General features: G+C 40.2%; 1 long non-coding RNA gene across 2 annotated transcripts in view; it reads left to right on the forward strand.

Annotated features, from left to right (window-relative positions):
* The window catches only part of LOC121957490 (uncharacterized), a 217,358-nt gene extending 208,379 nt beyond the window's left edge, over nt 1-8,979 (forward strand). For both annotated transcript variants that reach the window (XR_015779458.1, XR_015779457.1), the window contains exon 6: nt 8,873-8,979. This is a non-coding gene — a long non-coding RNA (uncharacterized LOC121957490). The remainder of the gene's footprint in view (nt 1-8,872) is intronic.
* Nucleotides 8,980-17,223: the final 8,244 nt, after the last annotated feature.

Genomic DNA, 17,223 nt, shown 5'->3' on the forward strand with positions numbered 1-17,223 from the left:
ATTTACCCTCATTGCAAGATGGCTCATCAATAGCTGGCTGTGACAGAGACGTTGTTGTTTGACAACCCACAAATCATTAATTCATCATGTCATTGATGTTCTGACAGAGAGGGCTTTGTCTGAGGGTGAGCGCTGAAGATGTGATGTATTATTGGGTTTTTGGAAACACTTTTCAAAATATTATACAGGCTATTTGTCTGAGGCTGCTATTTGTCTTATCTACTGAGAGAATGCAATTCAAGGTCAAATACAGGAGGTATACAAGAGAGCATTTATTTCTTTTCTGGTAGGTGTTTATTTACAGTAAATCTTCTATTAGCTTAGGTCACTCAGAGGCCTCGCATGTGTGTTTCTGCTTAATCTTTCAAAGTATATTCAGAAGGCACAAAGAGGAGCATTATAGTATATTCATGGGGAAACTGAAATCTACACTGTACGATTACTACCACTTGACAACTTTACTGCTAATTTCCTTCTGCAACAATCGCCAACAGCTGTCTACTCTGAGTGCAGCCACATCCTCTTCCTCTCTCTCTCCACCAACACACTTGTAATGCACTGAGCTCACTGAGCTACTCCTTAAAAGAGCCACGCTACTCTTATAACACACCTAGCAAAATATTTAAGAGATCACAACAATGTGCTTTCAACATTTGAGTAACACAGATACTACACAGCAAAAAATATTTCAATTAGCGCTGCACAATAATATTCGCACATCATCAGTATCGGCAGATATTGGCTTTAAAATGTGAATTGGACAATATGCTGAATTCTACTGATATTACAAACCAATTTTTTTCATTGACATAGTGAACATGTACCAAACATCCGCCCTTATTAAAAGTATTTTTTCTTGTTTTGCACAATGAATGAAAATGAAATACTCTGAAAAGCATTTTATTTAATGTCTCTATCTGCTGGTGGGCCATCATGATAAGAGTGTGTATCATATGATGTTAATTCCACTAGAGAAGAGACTGTATGATCACTAAAATTAGGCGGAGATAATAATGGATATATTGGGACAGGTTATCGGCCAAATAAGTTGTTATACATTGGCATATCGGAAATTCACCAAAAATCCAACATCATGCATCCCTAATGTAAAAAAATAATCAAAAAGTTTCACCTGTGTTGTTACTTTACAGAGCAAAGAGAAGGTGAGGAGGCATTTTTCTAACCCACTTTAGGTAAAACCACACCCACTTCCACATGACAAAAGCAGGCTGACAGACATCAGGCTCAATGATTGGCTGCCTGTCTACTGCTAGTCAGCACCATTTAAATAGACAGAGTAGAGTAACAATCACAAGTGAGTAAAATGGGAAGAGAGACAGAGAGAGAAAAAAATGTTTGAAAGGCAAGGCAGCTTTATTTGTATATTCAAAGTAGTTTACCAAGCAATAGAGTCATATTGTTGACTGACAATAGGGAAGTTGTATCACAGGACAATTTGCACTAGAAAGGTTAACATGTTGCCAGTAGCTATTGCAATAAAACTACCATGTTAAAACATACATTTATCTCTTCAACCTTTTTCATTCTTACTTTCCACCACCCAAACATGGGCACACTGCCTCCTGCACTGGCACTGTATTTTACATGTAAATTGTGCTCTGCAGAATTGTCCAATTTGAACATGAATACCACTAAGCTGGAGTGCATGTAGGACTGTGTGTATTTGGTTTAGAGATAAGTGTTCATACATACTCTGTTTGCTGGTGCATGTATCTACGTGCATCAATGCACATGTACAAAATGTACACTTATCATCATTCCATCCATGTCCTGGCTTTTTAATGTGGACTATCGCTAACCCCGCTTACCACACTGTTATTTTTAGCTTACTACTGCTTTCATGTCACAGTAAAGGACCCCATGGAATATCTCTACATCCACATGTACACACTGTCATGTCCAGCAGCTGAGGGCTGTGTAGGATTTGGGCTTCCTTCTACCTCCTTTCACCTCTCTCTCCTCCAACTTCATTACCAAGCTCTCACCCTTCTCACCCTTTGTCCGTCCACCTACTCTTGTTTGACCTTCCATCTCCACAGCCTCTCCTCCCTCCGTCCCTGGGCTTTGGGTGTAGAAAGATGTCCTTATCTCTGATGACAGTGGGCTTGTTGCCAGCCGGGGCCATCACTTTGCCCCCAGCTAGCGCAGCTCTCAAGAGGGACAGAGGGTCAGGGATCAAGGGAGATGTCACAGACTGACCCAAAACAACAAAACCGCGGAAACATTTTTCAGCTGCGTAGCTGGGGAGAAGCATTTGAAGTTCAGTACAAATCTGTCAGCAGCTGAATCTCATGTTTACTATTTTTACTTTACAGTTGCCTCTGGTAACCAAAAGACTATACAGTAAATTTCGACATGCAGTTCCACAATGTACATTATGCTCTGCTGATATTTTCCCAGGGGGAATATGGATTGGAAAGGGGAAAAATGCCTACCGGGTAATAATCACAGTTTTGAGGGCACATAGGTGCTATGCAAGTTTCAATTTCACACTCTGCTCTCTTTTCCCACCCGTTTGCTCAGTCTCTCCCCCTCTCCCTTTCTCTCTTTCGCCATAATCCTCCGAGGCAGTGCTGACAGCGGAGGTATGATAGAGGAGGGCCTGCTGGAGCGGAGAGGGAAATGATCTGCTAATGGTACACTCTCTCCCATAGGACACCTGCTTACACTCCACAGCCCTGCTGCTCACTCAGTCGGTGTGTGTGTGTGTGTGTGCGTGTGTATGTGTGAGTCAGTGAGAGTACAAACCCTGCCCCTCATCCATATGTGCCCTTTCTCAATCAGCGTACCGCACTTTCATTTCATCCTGTCTCCATAATCCAACTTTTTTAATTGCCCTTTTCTTCTGTTTCTTTGCCGTGTCTCTTTTTAATTGTTATCCCTCTTGAGTGTTAATTCCTACAGAAAGCCATCAGCGTGTAACATCAACTTTTCAGAGCTCATCAGATCATGCCAAGCCTAATTAAAACAATCCACACTTGATCATTACACTCATGGCGGTAACAAAGCACACAGCAATTAATAACCGCTCTTCACAGTGGCTTTGTTGGCCAATTTCAGCTCCCCCTCGCTTGGATAATAAACAATCAGCAAATTTTACATCCCAGTAAAACTTTATGAACACGACTCCATGTGGCTCCCTCACTGTCTCAGCTATGCAGGCTCTCCTCCCCTGTTGCCCAGAGTCATTTCATGCTATCCCCCCGTCCCTATGCACCAAGCATGTTAGTTATCCATTTAAGTCAGCCCTGTGTATGGCTGCATATAACAGGCTGAGAGATTGCCAGCACATCCCCATTAACTCCCACAGCAACAACCCATGCATTCAATCTTGTACAACATACCATCATCTGCGTATGTGTTGAAAAGTGTTAATATGTTGCCTGAATCCCAACTGACAGCCATTCCATGAAAACCCGAGAGATGATCTAATACTTATCTGTGTAATCATGAAATTAAATCCATTAAAGTCATATATATATTCTAATGGAATGATATAACCATAATGAGAAGACTTCAGGAACCGGTGAGGGAAAATGAGCATTGTTAATTGGTGTTTCACACTGTTGCAGCAGGCCACGTGAGATAGATATGATACAATCTGCGTAGCCCATACCTACCATGATATGGATGGGAATTTGAATTTGTGAGTTGGCGTATTTGTTGTTCCAGCCCAGCCTGCTGGCGCTGGGTTACCTGGCCACCCGGTGAGAGGGATGTGTCCTCCGCAGGGATCTGATCTGGGCTCTGGCGCTGCCCCAGCTAGGCAAAGAGAGAGAGATGGGGGGATCAAGAGTCTCTCTGCCCAGTGAAAGGCGCTCCATATGTGGGGAGCGGAGTGAGACGTCCCTCAGATCAGCCACCATCTGGGAAAGAGGACAATATGCCAGGAATAGCATGCAGAGAGGGAGAGAGAGAGAGAAACACAACACCAAAATAGATGGCTTGAAAAACTGACATGACTGAAGGATTGAGAGCAGGACAGGACGGGACGGGGGGCAGATTGATAGGAGGGCTGACAGAGAGAAAAGCAACTGATTTAGAGGGATGTTGTTTTCATTTGCTCTCTTGGCCCAATGACCAGCGTTTAAGCTTTTCCCTCCCAAGGTTGAGCCTCAGTCCCTTGTGTCTCCCAGGTGACATATGTGGATGCTGTGTGTGTGTGTGTGTGTGTGTGTGTGTGTGTGTGTGTGTGTGTGTGTGTGTGTAAGTGTGCGCTGGTGTGTAAAGGGGTGTAACGTGGTCAAACCAATTCTCTTCACTGAAGAGAAACTTACCCTCTGTCTTCCTGTCCCAACCCCAATCACAGTACTTCCCCTCAACCTTGCGCACACTATCTTTGACAGGCATCTAGACACAGTGTGTAGGTGTGTTTAAATGCAGGTGTTTTGTGGCTGTTTTTATATGGAAATCATGTGATACATTTCAGAAAAGTCAAACCTGACCCAAACAAACAACCCCAACAGAGAAATAATACCAACACTGATGGCAGTGTGATGCTCCACTAATTCACAAACACTTCCAGCTGCAAAGAATAGCAGTAGCAGAGAATTTTACCCTGAACTTGACAGTCAATCCTGTCTCCTCGAAATCATGATTATTCATAACTAATTTGCAGCAGCGGTATGTGTTTTATAGGAAATCTAATGCCGCCTGGATTACTTTTAATTATCAACGTAATGAGGAAACGTTGTTAATTAACATATCTGGCAAGTCGCACAAAAGGCTGATACTGAACCAATTGTTCACAATGTATTTAATTTTTTTCTCCTGCAGAATTTTTTCTTGCATCACAATATATACTTGAAGCATGATTGAATGTCTTATGGTGATTTTTCGACACTTGCAGCACATTGCTAAGGTCAAGAAAAGACTGACAAAAAGGAAGCAGTTTGCACTCTCTGTCCCTCGTCAAAGATCACTTTTCCCCCCTGTGATTAACACAATTTACTATGCAGCAGACATCTTAGCCCTTTTACACAGAGATCACACTAGGGCTGCTGTAAAGTCCCTTCATCAGCTTGCCTTTGCATTTTTACACAGAACAAAACAGTGGCAGCGTCATGGCGCTCCGATGTGTGATTTTAGATCGTTCGACAGTATTGTGATTTGCAGAAGCAAAAGAGGTGTGAGGGACGTGACATTTAACACAGTGTCGTCCCCTAGTGTGACATATAACATACATGTTGGCAGCACTGGCAAAACAATTCTGACATAATACTGCAACCACAATCATTTACCTTTCTTGTTGTAGAAACCTCACTGTTTTTCCAATCTGCAGACATTTTCAGCTGCTGCTTTTCTTCTTTGAGGAATTTATCACACAGGCGTTGTTTAGATCAGCCCAGTCAACTTGGGCCTGAGTGCGGTGCATCTGGGCTGTATTTAAATTGCAGCTTGCATTTTTTTCATAATGCAATTCATTTTTTGTTGACTACTGAGTCGTTTTTAGTCCGCAAGTGAAATTATCTTTGGTGTGGTTTTTTGTTTTTTTCCCAGCTGGTGTTCAGTAAAGTCTTGTTAGTTCTTCGTGGTTGTCTCTTGTTGTCAGACTTGTACCAATAAAGTAATCCGGGGAAATAAATGTTGACTTGTTGGAAATGAACAGCCTTGACACTTGTTGATTGAGGAAGTGAAGCAAAGTTAATTGATTCATGGCACACATTTTACGAAAACCTTTTTTCATCTTTAGAGTAAGGGGAAGGTGTCAAGTATTTTTAAGTGAAAGGGCTCATTTGTGTTTAAGTACAAGTTGAGTTGCAAGGTCTTATGACTCCACACCCCTGCTTGTGCTAAATGGAATGAGGACCTGGCCTCAGATACTGAAAACGGAGCGCGTGTGCATACCTCAAAGACAGAGAAAATCAAACCAGAGCTATCTGCAAGTCTAAATACAACTAGAAATAAGTGAGAAAATACATTTGTTTGGTTTGTGTGCACCAACCCCTTTAAAAATGTGCTAATCTATCAGGCTTTTTTGATAAATAAATAACTAATAATTGCATAAATATTACAAAAGCAGTAGTAGTAAATTAGTTGTAGACGTATTGCTGTTGTTATGGCTGTGCTTTTTCCTCATGGGGAGTTTATAATTCTCTGTGTTCTCTCAAAGACTACCTCTTGTTATGGCTCACACAGAACAGCCTTGGCCCCTGTTTGCAGTGACAAACTAATCAAAATATTGCTCTGTAATTGGTGAGTAGCGATGTGTAGCCTGTAATTACTGCAGTCAAGGTTGCCTTTATTCTCCAGCACCATCCTTGAGGGTTGTGAGAGAGGGTCAACTATTCTGCAGTCATGGGAGCAATACTTTGACAGCAACTGAAAACCTGTTTTTTGCACACCAGCCTGTGATCTCTTAACATAAGAAGGTGGCTCTTGCTTTGTCGGGAGAACAAGGCCATTGTGTTGGCAGAGCAATGTGCCAACAATATTTTCATTGTTGTTTCATTGTATTTTTACAGAATGGGTCAATTTGTAGTGATTTATCTTTGCTTTGATAGTAAAACATCTTTTTTCTGTTCAGTGTCAAAAAGGCCTAATAAATCTACTGTGATTCAAAGTTTTACAACTTTTAGTACTTTTTTAGGCACCGTATGATCTTTTAAAAAATATCTGCTGACAGGAACTATCATGAGCTCACTGATGTTCACTATTCATTGCACTAATTGCAAATGTGGATTAGGATGGTGGCAGCAGAGAACAAAGAAATGAAGACTTAAAAGCCATCCATAGAAAATACTAAAAAACACAGGACAATGGGGGAAAAAAAACTCATGCAATGAGTGCATTAAAAGAAAAAAAGTCTTAAGTAAAAATAAACCCAGCTCCTCATCTTTTGAAAAAACACATGGAGGTTTGATGCCTCGTGTAGGAGAGTTGGTGTCAGAGAAATAAAAAAGGATTAGACACTGTTATATGCTAATAGACATTTCTCTAAGAATTGTGACATTTGTTTGATAGTGTAAAAGTGAAGATCTGGATTTGTGGGGGTTTTTGTGACTTCAAATGTCTCTTTCTAAATGAAACACTTTAATAGCGAGTCGCTGTGCTTGGAGAAGGATCACAGCTTGCCCGTAATAATGTCACAAAATGATGAAGCTGTTTTATAAACATGGAAGTGTGAGTTGGCAAGGCATGATACTTTTCTCAATCTTCTTCTTGTGACCAGATATTCTTTCTGTGACTTCTTCAGACATATGCAGGCAGGATATCAATTCATTTATTACAAGATGTTAATGTAAAAACTAAGATATACTGCTTCTACGTTTTAAAACCATATATTAGTTATACATGTGTGCCACCTAATTCTTATTCTCCCAGTGTATTGATTATTAAATATCAGCACTTTGAAAGCATGCATAAGGATTCTTCTCCAGTATCATATGATATGAATTCAGTCCCCCTGTGATGCATACTAGAAATTAAATGCCTACTCTCCCCAACCAGTGTGCACTTTCCCTGCCTATTTTAGCAGATAATTTCAGATCCCCACATGAAAGACTATTCCATCAGGTACTCTAACAGAACTCTCCTGTAGCTCGAACATCCCAACTGGATCTAACATCATAACTTTTGGACCACTTCTCCCTTTTGTTTGTTCCATCAGGGGCCCCACTTGTTATTTTTGGGTAATTAATTTACAGCCTGTGTGCCTCGTTTGTTGCAACACCACAGCATTGATTCATGTTTACACCTAAGCGGCACAATTAACGGATCAATACGAAGTGGAGAAATGGGGAGCTCTTCAGTCAGCCTTTGTTGGACATAAATGAAAGCATATCCACACACATACAGTTTGAGCACACACACACACACACACACACACACACACACACACACACAACACCGGCAGTGCCTCCTAACTACTCCATATGCAAATGTGCATGAGTAATGGCTGCGAGGTAGACAGGGAATGAGAATGAAGACAAAGCAATGCTACATGTTTATTTACCAAGCCTCTGGGATGAAAAATTTTTATAGGCCCATGGACACTTATTCCTTTTGACTATTCAGTATGACCTTTACATAATGTGCGATAACATTTACACTAATTGCTTACATTTATTCCTCCGTTACTGCAGCTTTCAATGCATCAGTAAAGCGCATCAAAAGATTTTAAAGCTTTTTCAAACAACAGCTATATCGTAACTCTCTCACTGTGAAGTGTGGCTGTCCATGGGGGGGTAAAAAGCGACAGTTTTTAGCTTCCATCAGGGGGATGTGCATCAGCAATGTTATGTCAGCGTGGTTTCCAGCTGTGAGTGGAGGACAAATAAAGCAAAATGGCCAAAATGTGAGTGAAATAACACAAAATGCCCTAATAGAAGGGGTGGTGGTATGTGAGGAGGGAGTTTAGGGGCATGAGTCACATCAACGCATGTTGTGTCATAGTGTGTGATTGTGTGTGTTGTATAACTACTACCCAGCGATGGCCAGGTGTGATGGATGTGAGGCAAGCAGGGGGCTGATTGCTGTGGTGCCTCACCCCAGGGAGGGCTAAGGTTGAAGGTCTGAGCTCTGTGATCACCATGTGATGAATGTGGATGGGATGTTGGGGTGTCTTAATGAGAGAGGATAAAGGTTAGCATGTGTGTGTGCATGTGTCCACACAGATGTGCAGGTAGAAAAGAAGTGGAATGTCCCTTTAAATTCAGCTACACATCATGTATTCCAGCAAAATATAAATATTCTGAGGAATAATGCCTGCTTTGTACTCCTGGCACACACCCTGTTATGTTGAATGTGTGTGCATGTGTGTGTGTGTGTGTGTGTGTGTGTGTGTGTGTGTGTGTGTGTGTGTGTGTGTGTGTGTGTGTGTGTGCGCGCGCCTGCTGGAATTCGTCCACAGACTACAGCAGGCAGCTGCTGCTCGGTGGAATCATCGCTATACCATAGAACAGCCAGCCAGGCCACCGTCCAACAGAGAAGGATTTGGCGGATTTAAACTCTGTGAAGGTGAGGTACTCGAACACACATTCTCAAACAGACTCACACACACACATTAAACCGCACATACTCCAAAGAGAAAGAAAAAAGGACACCGGCGAAGCAATTGCGGTGGAGGAAGAGGATTTTTGCTCCCGTCCTCTTACCTCCTTTAAAGCGCTCTATCTCAGCAAACCACATTTGTTTTATTAATTTAACGTCACATCAGGAGGAGCCTGTCAGGCGGCTAAGTCAGAAACTCACTTCCCAGAACTTTTTTTCCCTTTTACTCTGTGTGCAAAGTACTAACAGAACAAAGCATCATCATGTAATAACAAAGCAAGGAGGGAAAAGAGAGACACTGAGAGGAGGGGCACTGGGGGATAAAAGTAGCTTCCGCACTCAGATTAAATTGCCCTTTAGATGAAAGTAAATCTAGTAAAAGGCAGCACAGAAAAGGGGGGAATTATTAATGATTCTCTCCTCTAATGTGATTTTCAGCCTTAATATCAGGGAGGAATAATAAGGATACAGGGGTGGAAATGTGTGTTTCTTAGTGTGTTGGGAACGTAATCCCATTGAAACAGCTCTGCATCTATTGGAACATAAACAAGCCACCACAATATCTCTTTTTTTCTAACTTGAGATTGAGGTAAGAATTGTTTGACTTCTGGCTCTCATATCTCTCGCTAATGTATTGTTTTCTTATCAGCAGGGACACACACAGATATTTTGATTGACAGAAACATAAATACAAAATAGGATCATCCCCCTCCTCCACAATCACACTCAAGCAATTAAGCTAATTTTCCTTTTACATTCAGAGAGTAAATCTATTATTACCCATTTGCTATTAGTGACAACATGACCCAACCCCACAGACTACTTAAAAAAGTAATGTAGCCACCGTGGTTTGTGGAGTAGTATTTTGAAGGAAGTTTGGAATTTCTGCCGTCACCATTTTTGGTTGTTTGGTGACAGAAAGGACTTTATTTGGGCAAGATCAACCCTTCACTCCTCCACAAAGGAGCGAGGGGTTGATCTGACTGAGAATGCGAGGACGTGGCTACGGTAGTGACTTGTCATTCACCAGTAAGCCTCATAGCATACCCTGCTTTGTTGTCTATTTGACTCTAAATGGAACTATAATTTACAAAAAAAAAAACAAAAAAAAACATAATGATGTATTGAAGAAAACGTAAAACTTGTGTTTGAGAGCATAAAATCATTAGGGAAATATTTACAGAGGCAATAAAACAAGTGAGAAGTAGGATCATTTTATACATTTCTGTTCATGTTCATTAATGTGCTTGAGACTAAAAGACGAAAAGACTGACATAGCCATTCGCAGAGCAATGGCACGAGCATAGCTAACTAGCTTCTGAACTTTGTGAAGGGTAAGACTGCCAACACTGAAGACAATTGTGTCATTGCTTGTTAAATGGGAGCTGGCATTAGCAGGAGTGGCAATAACATAGACTGAGGCAGTAATATCTAACTAATAATATTCATCAATGTTTCATTTGGCCCAGAGGGGCACTTCAGTTGTGAGGCCCTGGGGGCCGCTCAAGCCATTACTGCCATTATGTGTTCTTGTCCCTGCCTTGTCCGTACTAGGATGGACACCTAGGAAAACTATTACAAATGCCCCTAAAGAGGATAAAGATACATTCTGATTCAATGTGCCTTTGAAAACTAGTCTTTTCTACAATAAATAAGACCATTCAGCCTTCAACATATGGAGCACCTCCTTGTCCTTCCCCAGTAACAATCTTCAACTATTCATAATGGGGGAAAAATAACTACTAATACCATTATTGACTCAAACTAACTGCTGTATGTTCCATCTGACCAGTAAACCCGGTTAAATGAGAGATTAGAAGGAGCCAATGTGTTCAGCTACCCTCAAACCTCCCCATTCAGCATTTAATTAGCTCTCATTAGCAGCAGTTTCATGAGATTGTTCTCCTGCAGTTGATTGCCCATCTTTGCATTATCTTCAGTGTATAAGTGCTAAATTTTTAGCCTTTTCACTCACAACCCTCAGAGCAGGCCCTACATTTCTGCTGTTGGAAAAGAGCATAAGGGTCTTTTACAATTGTTTGCATCTTTATGTGAACAGTCATTTGTCTCTAATTACATTTACATGCTGAGTTTTTTCCAACATGAAAGAGACAAATTTGTTCTTTAACTTTTGCTTTCATAATGAAGATGACTCAGTGCGAAATGGTCATTCTGTGAGAACACAACTGTTTCCTCTCACCTCCTATGTGGTGTTGTTTTTCCACTATTATCCCTCCACCGGCGTTGCTGAGCCCAAGAGGGCAGTGTTTGATGTCGGAATTGGTATCTTGCCACGGAGGTGGGAAATAGGAAATGAGATTTGTGGCCTCTCTGAGGGATCGGCCTGATTGTGGCAGCAAGTTAGCCTCAACTTTGCTCTGCATTCTTGACACTGCCTGGTATTTTTAATATCAATATTCCCTCATCTAATTCAAGGCAGCAGGGACTTTAAAGGACATTCAATACCACCGGAAATCTAGTAGAGAGCAGAGACTCTAGACTGCAATGCGAACATGCTCCCACTGAGCTTTAGTGACATTTATAGCATAAAGTAGTATGGTGTTAGCCTTTTAAAAGTAAGATTTAGTTCAAATCCCCTGCCATTGGTACAAAGAAATGACATAAAGACCAGACTTCCACTTTAAACACTTTTTTAGGGGGAGAATCTTTACATTCTGATGCATCAACTCAAGACATAACGTATATTCTCTCTCTGTCAGCTTCTGGTGAACTAAACAATAAATGACTTAAAAACTGGTTACAAAAAGTAGGGCGATGCTAAGCAGAGCAAAAAAAAAAGATGAAGAAGAGATGAAAAATATCAGTGTTGAAAGATGTTGACTCCCCCTAGTATGTTCTCAAAGCAATACATTGTCATGGATTGGTAAACTCCCTCTTTGAATCATTTTCATCTTCTTCTTGAAATACACTTGTGTGTGCACTACATATGAATAATGTGAAGAGAAATGGTGCCTTGTGATTATTAGGTTCATGATCAAGATGGCGCTGAAATTCTAAGTAATGTTAGAATGGGATGCATGCAACAAACATTGACATGTTTTATTAACCATAACAATCTTACATGAATAGTGCCTGACCTCAACCAAAGCCTAATCATACCTTATATATATAAAGCAATATTTTGTTACTGTATTGTCTATTTCTCTTCTCGTCTAAAATGTTTCCAGAAGCATATTTTAACTTCAAGCAACATAGCATAACATATGTCACCCACCAGAGAACGCGTTATTATTCCACAGTGGCACAGTGCATTCTGGTAGTTTTTGTTTTGTGTTTTTTACCTTTTGGTCACCTTCTGGTCATGGAGTGGCAATTTTAAAAGTATTTGTGCCTTCCTACTACATAGACATTCCTGTTTTACAAAAAAAGACCATATTTCCAGCAGTGAAATAGTTCTTTAAGCCTGTCATATTAAAAACACTTTTATCAAATATAATCCAGGGTTTGATGTGTTTGCTTGCCTAAGAGGTTTCCAAGATCGGCTGAAAAAAGCCAGTACCAAGTAATACCAAAACTTGTCCAGTCAAATGATACCTGCATTCAGTCTTTTTTGTACCCAGACCTAAAAAAACATTTCAAAAGAACATTTCTCAGGTTTTGCTCACGCTCAATCACTGCAGGCATTGTTTGATTTATTGCAACATGTGATTGGCTCGCTAACACAGCAGCTACAACCCACACAATCTGTGGTGTAATGAAGTCAAGTGTAGTGTATTTGACAGAGTTGGCAGTTTAGTGTGCCACAAAAATGTATGGCCGTACTAAATGGCTGTGACGTCTGGCAGCGTGTTATGAAACTGAATGCTTCCAATCACATAATGGGTATCAAATGAAGTAGGAAAAAAAAAGATATATTCAGCCATGCAGCTTATTATAATTTAGATCTTATTTTGTTGGTTTGACCATCATTATTTATACAGTATGATTATGATTTATGATTTATACAGTATTTTACACAAAATTGAATAAACCAATAAGGGAGTATACCCAAAATGTTGTCAATATTGCACTATTTTGGTGAACAACCTTTCATTTCTCTGGAGCTAAACTGTTAGCTGATTAATAAACGGTCTGTTTATCAACTTGTGTTTCTCAGCCCATCATATTTATTGTTGCTATTACTTGTTGTCATATACGGTAGAAATGTTAGCCAAAACTTGACCCATGATGTAAACTGGAAACATCCTCTAATGAGGCTAACAGTGTAAAGTTCCCTATTTGAAGTGCTGACTTTTTCCTCAGAACAGGACACATGTAAAAAGTCAAATAAAATAGGCATTTAGTTTTATGTAGACTTTAAGCTACCTTTAAAGGTCTTAATTCATTTTTGCATGAGCCTCTATCTATCCTGTATTTCTATTATTTTGATTTCCTAACTTAATTGAGGGCGGAAACTAGGAGCAAGCACATGAATCCCCCCCATGCTTCTCTCTCCCAAGAAAGTATTTAAGTGGAGCGCAGTGATGTGAAGTTTCCATTCTTCAATAGCAGCTCTGTGACTAAGCTCCAGTGTTGCTAATGCATAGCCTACGATTAATGACTGTTTCTTAATTAACACCCGTCCGGGCAACACAATTAAAAATAACTTCAAAGAAAAACGTAAGCTCTAAAAATACTATGCAGAGCAGGAACTGGAATAAACTACTCTGTCTTTCCATGAGGTAACACACAGAAACCCATACACGCAAACACACAAATACACAATTCTATATGACTATCACGACAGCCATAATCATTGTTTAATAAGATAAATATTTTGAGTTTGTATATGTATAGTCCCATTATTTGTTTGGCCTTACCCAAAGGTAACATAAAGTTTCTAATCTTTTGTGACCATTAAAATGTTGTTTGGTGTAGTCATCGACCTCTATAGGACGCCACATTACAAGCTGAATTGTCTACAGCAAACAACAAACAACTCTTGTACAATCCGCCTCATTATGATTCATCTCCTCTACGAGTGAGCTGAAAGTTATTGCTGGGAAAATTATAAACAAGCCCTCTTCTTTCTGCGTCACATCTGTCCTGGCCATTTCTTGATTGCTTTGTGGGTGCTGTTTAATTGCCAATTAGTGGGAGACCAGGACAGCAATCACAGTAGGTGTGTGTGTGTGTGTGTTTGTTTGTTTGTGTGTACCTTGGTACGTGTAGGATGCAGAAGGCAAGGTAAAGTGGTGGTCCTTGAAGCGCTGCTTGACATGTATGTTGTAGAGTCAGTGAAGAGGAGCGGATTAAAAGGTCATGGCAGACACACAGGTGCATTCTCCAGTGCCGTCTTCCCTCCAGGCAATACATTAGCAATTCTGATGTCAGTGTTAAAAAACAATACTTTCTTTGACTAAAGGGACTGATAAAAACGTGTTGTGAAATTAAGCTGAACTGAAATGTCCACAAAGGTCTGTAAAATCCATCTGCTTGCTAGTTTACTAGCCAGCTATATTTTTGCAATATCGTGCAGTAAATGTATGTAATGCTTGCAAACTGCATACTAAATCAATGCACACTTTTTCTATTATCTGTCATGATGACTGTCTAGTTTTAGGGGTGGAGCCAGATGTTAGGAGAGTCTGGGGGCATGATTCCTGGGGGAGATTTTTTTGCCCATTTACAACTGCTATATGCACAAATTTTCAAGCCACATGACATTATAGAGTGCCTAATTATGTTTTTGGGTAAAACATGATATATAGGGTTGCCTGGTGTCTCAGTGGATAGAGCGGCACCCCATATACAGAGGTTGTATCCTCGCTACAGCGACCGTGGTTTCCGGCTTTGACCCTTTGCTGCAGGTCGCCCCCTCTTCTTTCCTGTCCATTAAAGGCAATAAAAGCCCCAAAAAATAATCTTTAAAAAACAACATGATATGTATTTGTATGATATGTCCATGTATGTATTTTTGTGTGTGGAGCCAAGGAAGAATAGTTACTACCCTGGTAGGGATCCAATTTCACAAATAAACAAACTGGTCAGACCTGCTATTTTCTACCTGTCCACCAGATGTCCTCAGATCTTCCCATGAGTCCCTCCCATCGGTCACCTGACTCTCAGCTGTTTCCACTTTGCCCAATCAGCCCTGCAGAACATTTAGCAGCTCTGTTTCCCCAGCCAGCTACCATTTTGCGAATGCTGCCATGTGCTTTGCAGCTTTGCTTTCTAGCCTCTGGAAACTAGAACTTGTTAACTGACTGTTGTTACCACATTTTTTTAGACCTTGGATTTCCTTTCTGCCCCTTTTGAGTGTTTTTTCTTTTTCTCCGTATTTGGACTGCCTTCTTGGTTTTGACCCATGCATGCCTCATGAGTCCTGCAGCTGCCTGCTTGTAAGCCTTTATACATACATACACATATACAGTACATACCATCACTTTGGCAATGGATCCCTTAACTTCACCTAACTATCTGCTTTGTCTACATTTGGGGTAAATCCTGCATTTCCTGAGTCATGACATTATCATTCCATCACTGCTAAATCTGAAAATACCAGAACTCAAGCCATATAACTGGGAGACGATTCCTGCTTTACAACATGCGTGTCTGAAATGTTTTTTTGTTTTGTTTTTCTTAATTTGATCTGTTGTTGATGTGAATTAACCACACCGGCTACACTAGTGTGACTGTTTCATGTGTTCTTTGGCTCAGAGGTATATGCAGTGTTGCCTTTTTTTAGGCCTTTTTTGTTTATGATAATGAAATTATAGAATTATGACAGCCTCATCCTTTTAACAAAGTATGGTGCCTCAAGAGACAAACTTATGGCAGGACTTATTACATGACAAAACATAAACCAACACTGGTATCTCTGTTCTTTTTTTATGTTTTCCTGCTGTTGGAAAATCCCAGTGCTGGAGTCCATTTTCCCCCCTCAGCCCTAATATCAAATGGCTTTTCTCAACCTCAAGAGTATGCTGGTTGACTAGAAGCTTCTCATTCCCTTTACCAATGGTGGTGGTTTGGACTCATCCTAGAGGTTATCAACCTCTACTAGCTGCTGGCCCATTGGTTCAGCAGATGAGAGACATGACTGTTGGCTGAGGTGAGCAGGGTGCTAAAGCTGGGTCAGAGTGTTCAATGAGCTCAAAGGGGCTTCAGGAGATGCTGTGACATACAATTACCCTTTGCCCTGCTATATTCAGTCACTGAAAATGAACCCATGTCCAGTTTTAGGTTGGCACATTAATGAGGGACATCCTAAACGTCCTGTATTTTAACTTTTTAGAAAAAAAATATCATCTTTGTTGTGCTCCTTTTTTTTTAATCTTTGATTTCTTTGAAAAACATACACAACAGAAGAAAATACCCAACAATTAGCGAGAAATTTGTCAAGAGCACAATAAAATTACCTGAAAATGTGTTAATTTTTTTTTAAGTTAAACAAAAACAAAACAAAGTAATTACCTTTGAAAAGTGCTTTAAAAATTGCATTTTACCCCGTATCTTGGAAAAATCGCACCAATTTGCTTAGGGTTCAAAGGTTTAAATACTTGTGAAAGTAATCTGAAGACAGCACAAGAAAAGTGGTGTTGTTCCAGGTTTGACAGGGATAACCTGACCCAGATTTCAAACAGATTGACAGAATGTACCGCCTCAGTTGTATTTCAAGCTGCATGCATTGATTAATCAAATTATATGTGGTTGTAAAGCATTTTCAGTATGTGTTAATATTGATTGGCTCAGGCTTGATTTTGTTCATTATTCATTTATATATTTATGCAGGTGCTTGGTTGCCAAATTTTTTTATTTTAATTTTTTTAAATATTTTCTTTTAGATTTCAGGATAATTTTCCTGCTGCAACACACCCAGCCGTGGTGAATTTTTTTTATCTGGGATTATTCACAGGAGAAAGTGCAGCAAACTTGTAAACCTGTTTGTTGATGTTATTAATTTTTCCCTGATTGCGGATCATATTCCTGCTGGAAAATGTTCTGTTGTGTTTAGACGCTTTTATTGTTGAATTCTCACAGTAGTAAGTGCCGCCTTTTCTTGGTTACAGTCTTACCCTGGCTACAATAATGGTGTAGAGATGCAAATAGATCAGAGCAGACTGGACTTTTTGGGGAGGGGGGCTCAAAGACACAGGCGTTAAACTAGAGCATTTCAAACGGAGGGTGAATATAATGCTCCAGCACAGACAGTATGAGAAAAATAATTTTGACCATTAAAGCATGTAAACATGTTCCAGTAGAAACCTC

Source organism: Plectropomus leopardus, chromosome 17, assembly GCF_026936395.1.
Source record: "Plectropomus leopardus strain MGB_pleo_1.0 chromosome 17, ASM2693639v1, whole genome shotgun sequence".
Classification (NCBI taxonomy): Eukaryota; Metazoa; Chordata; class Actinopteri; order Perciformes; family Serranidae; genus Plectropomus; species Plectropomus leopardus.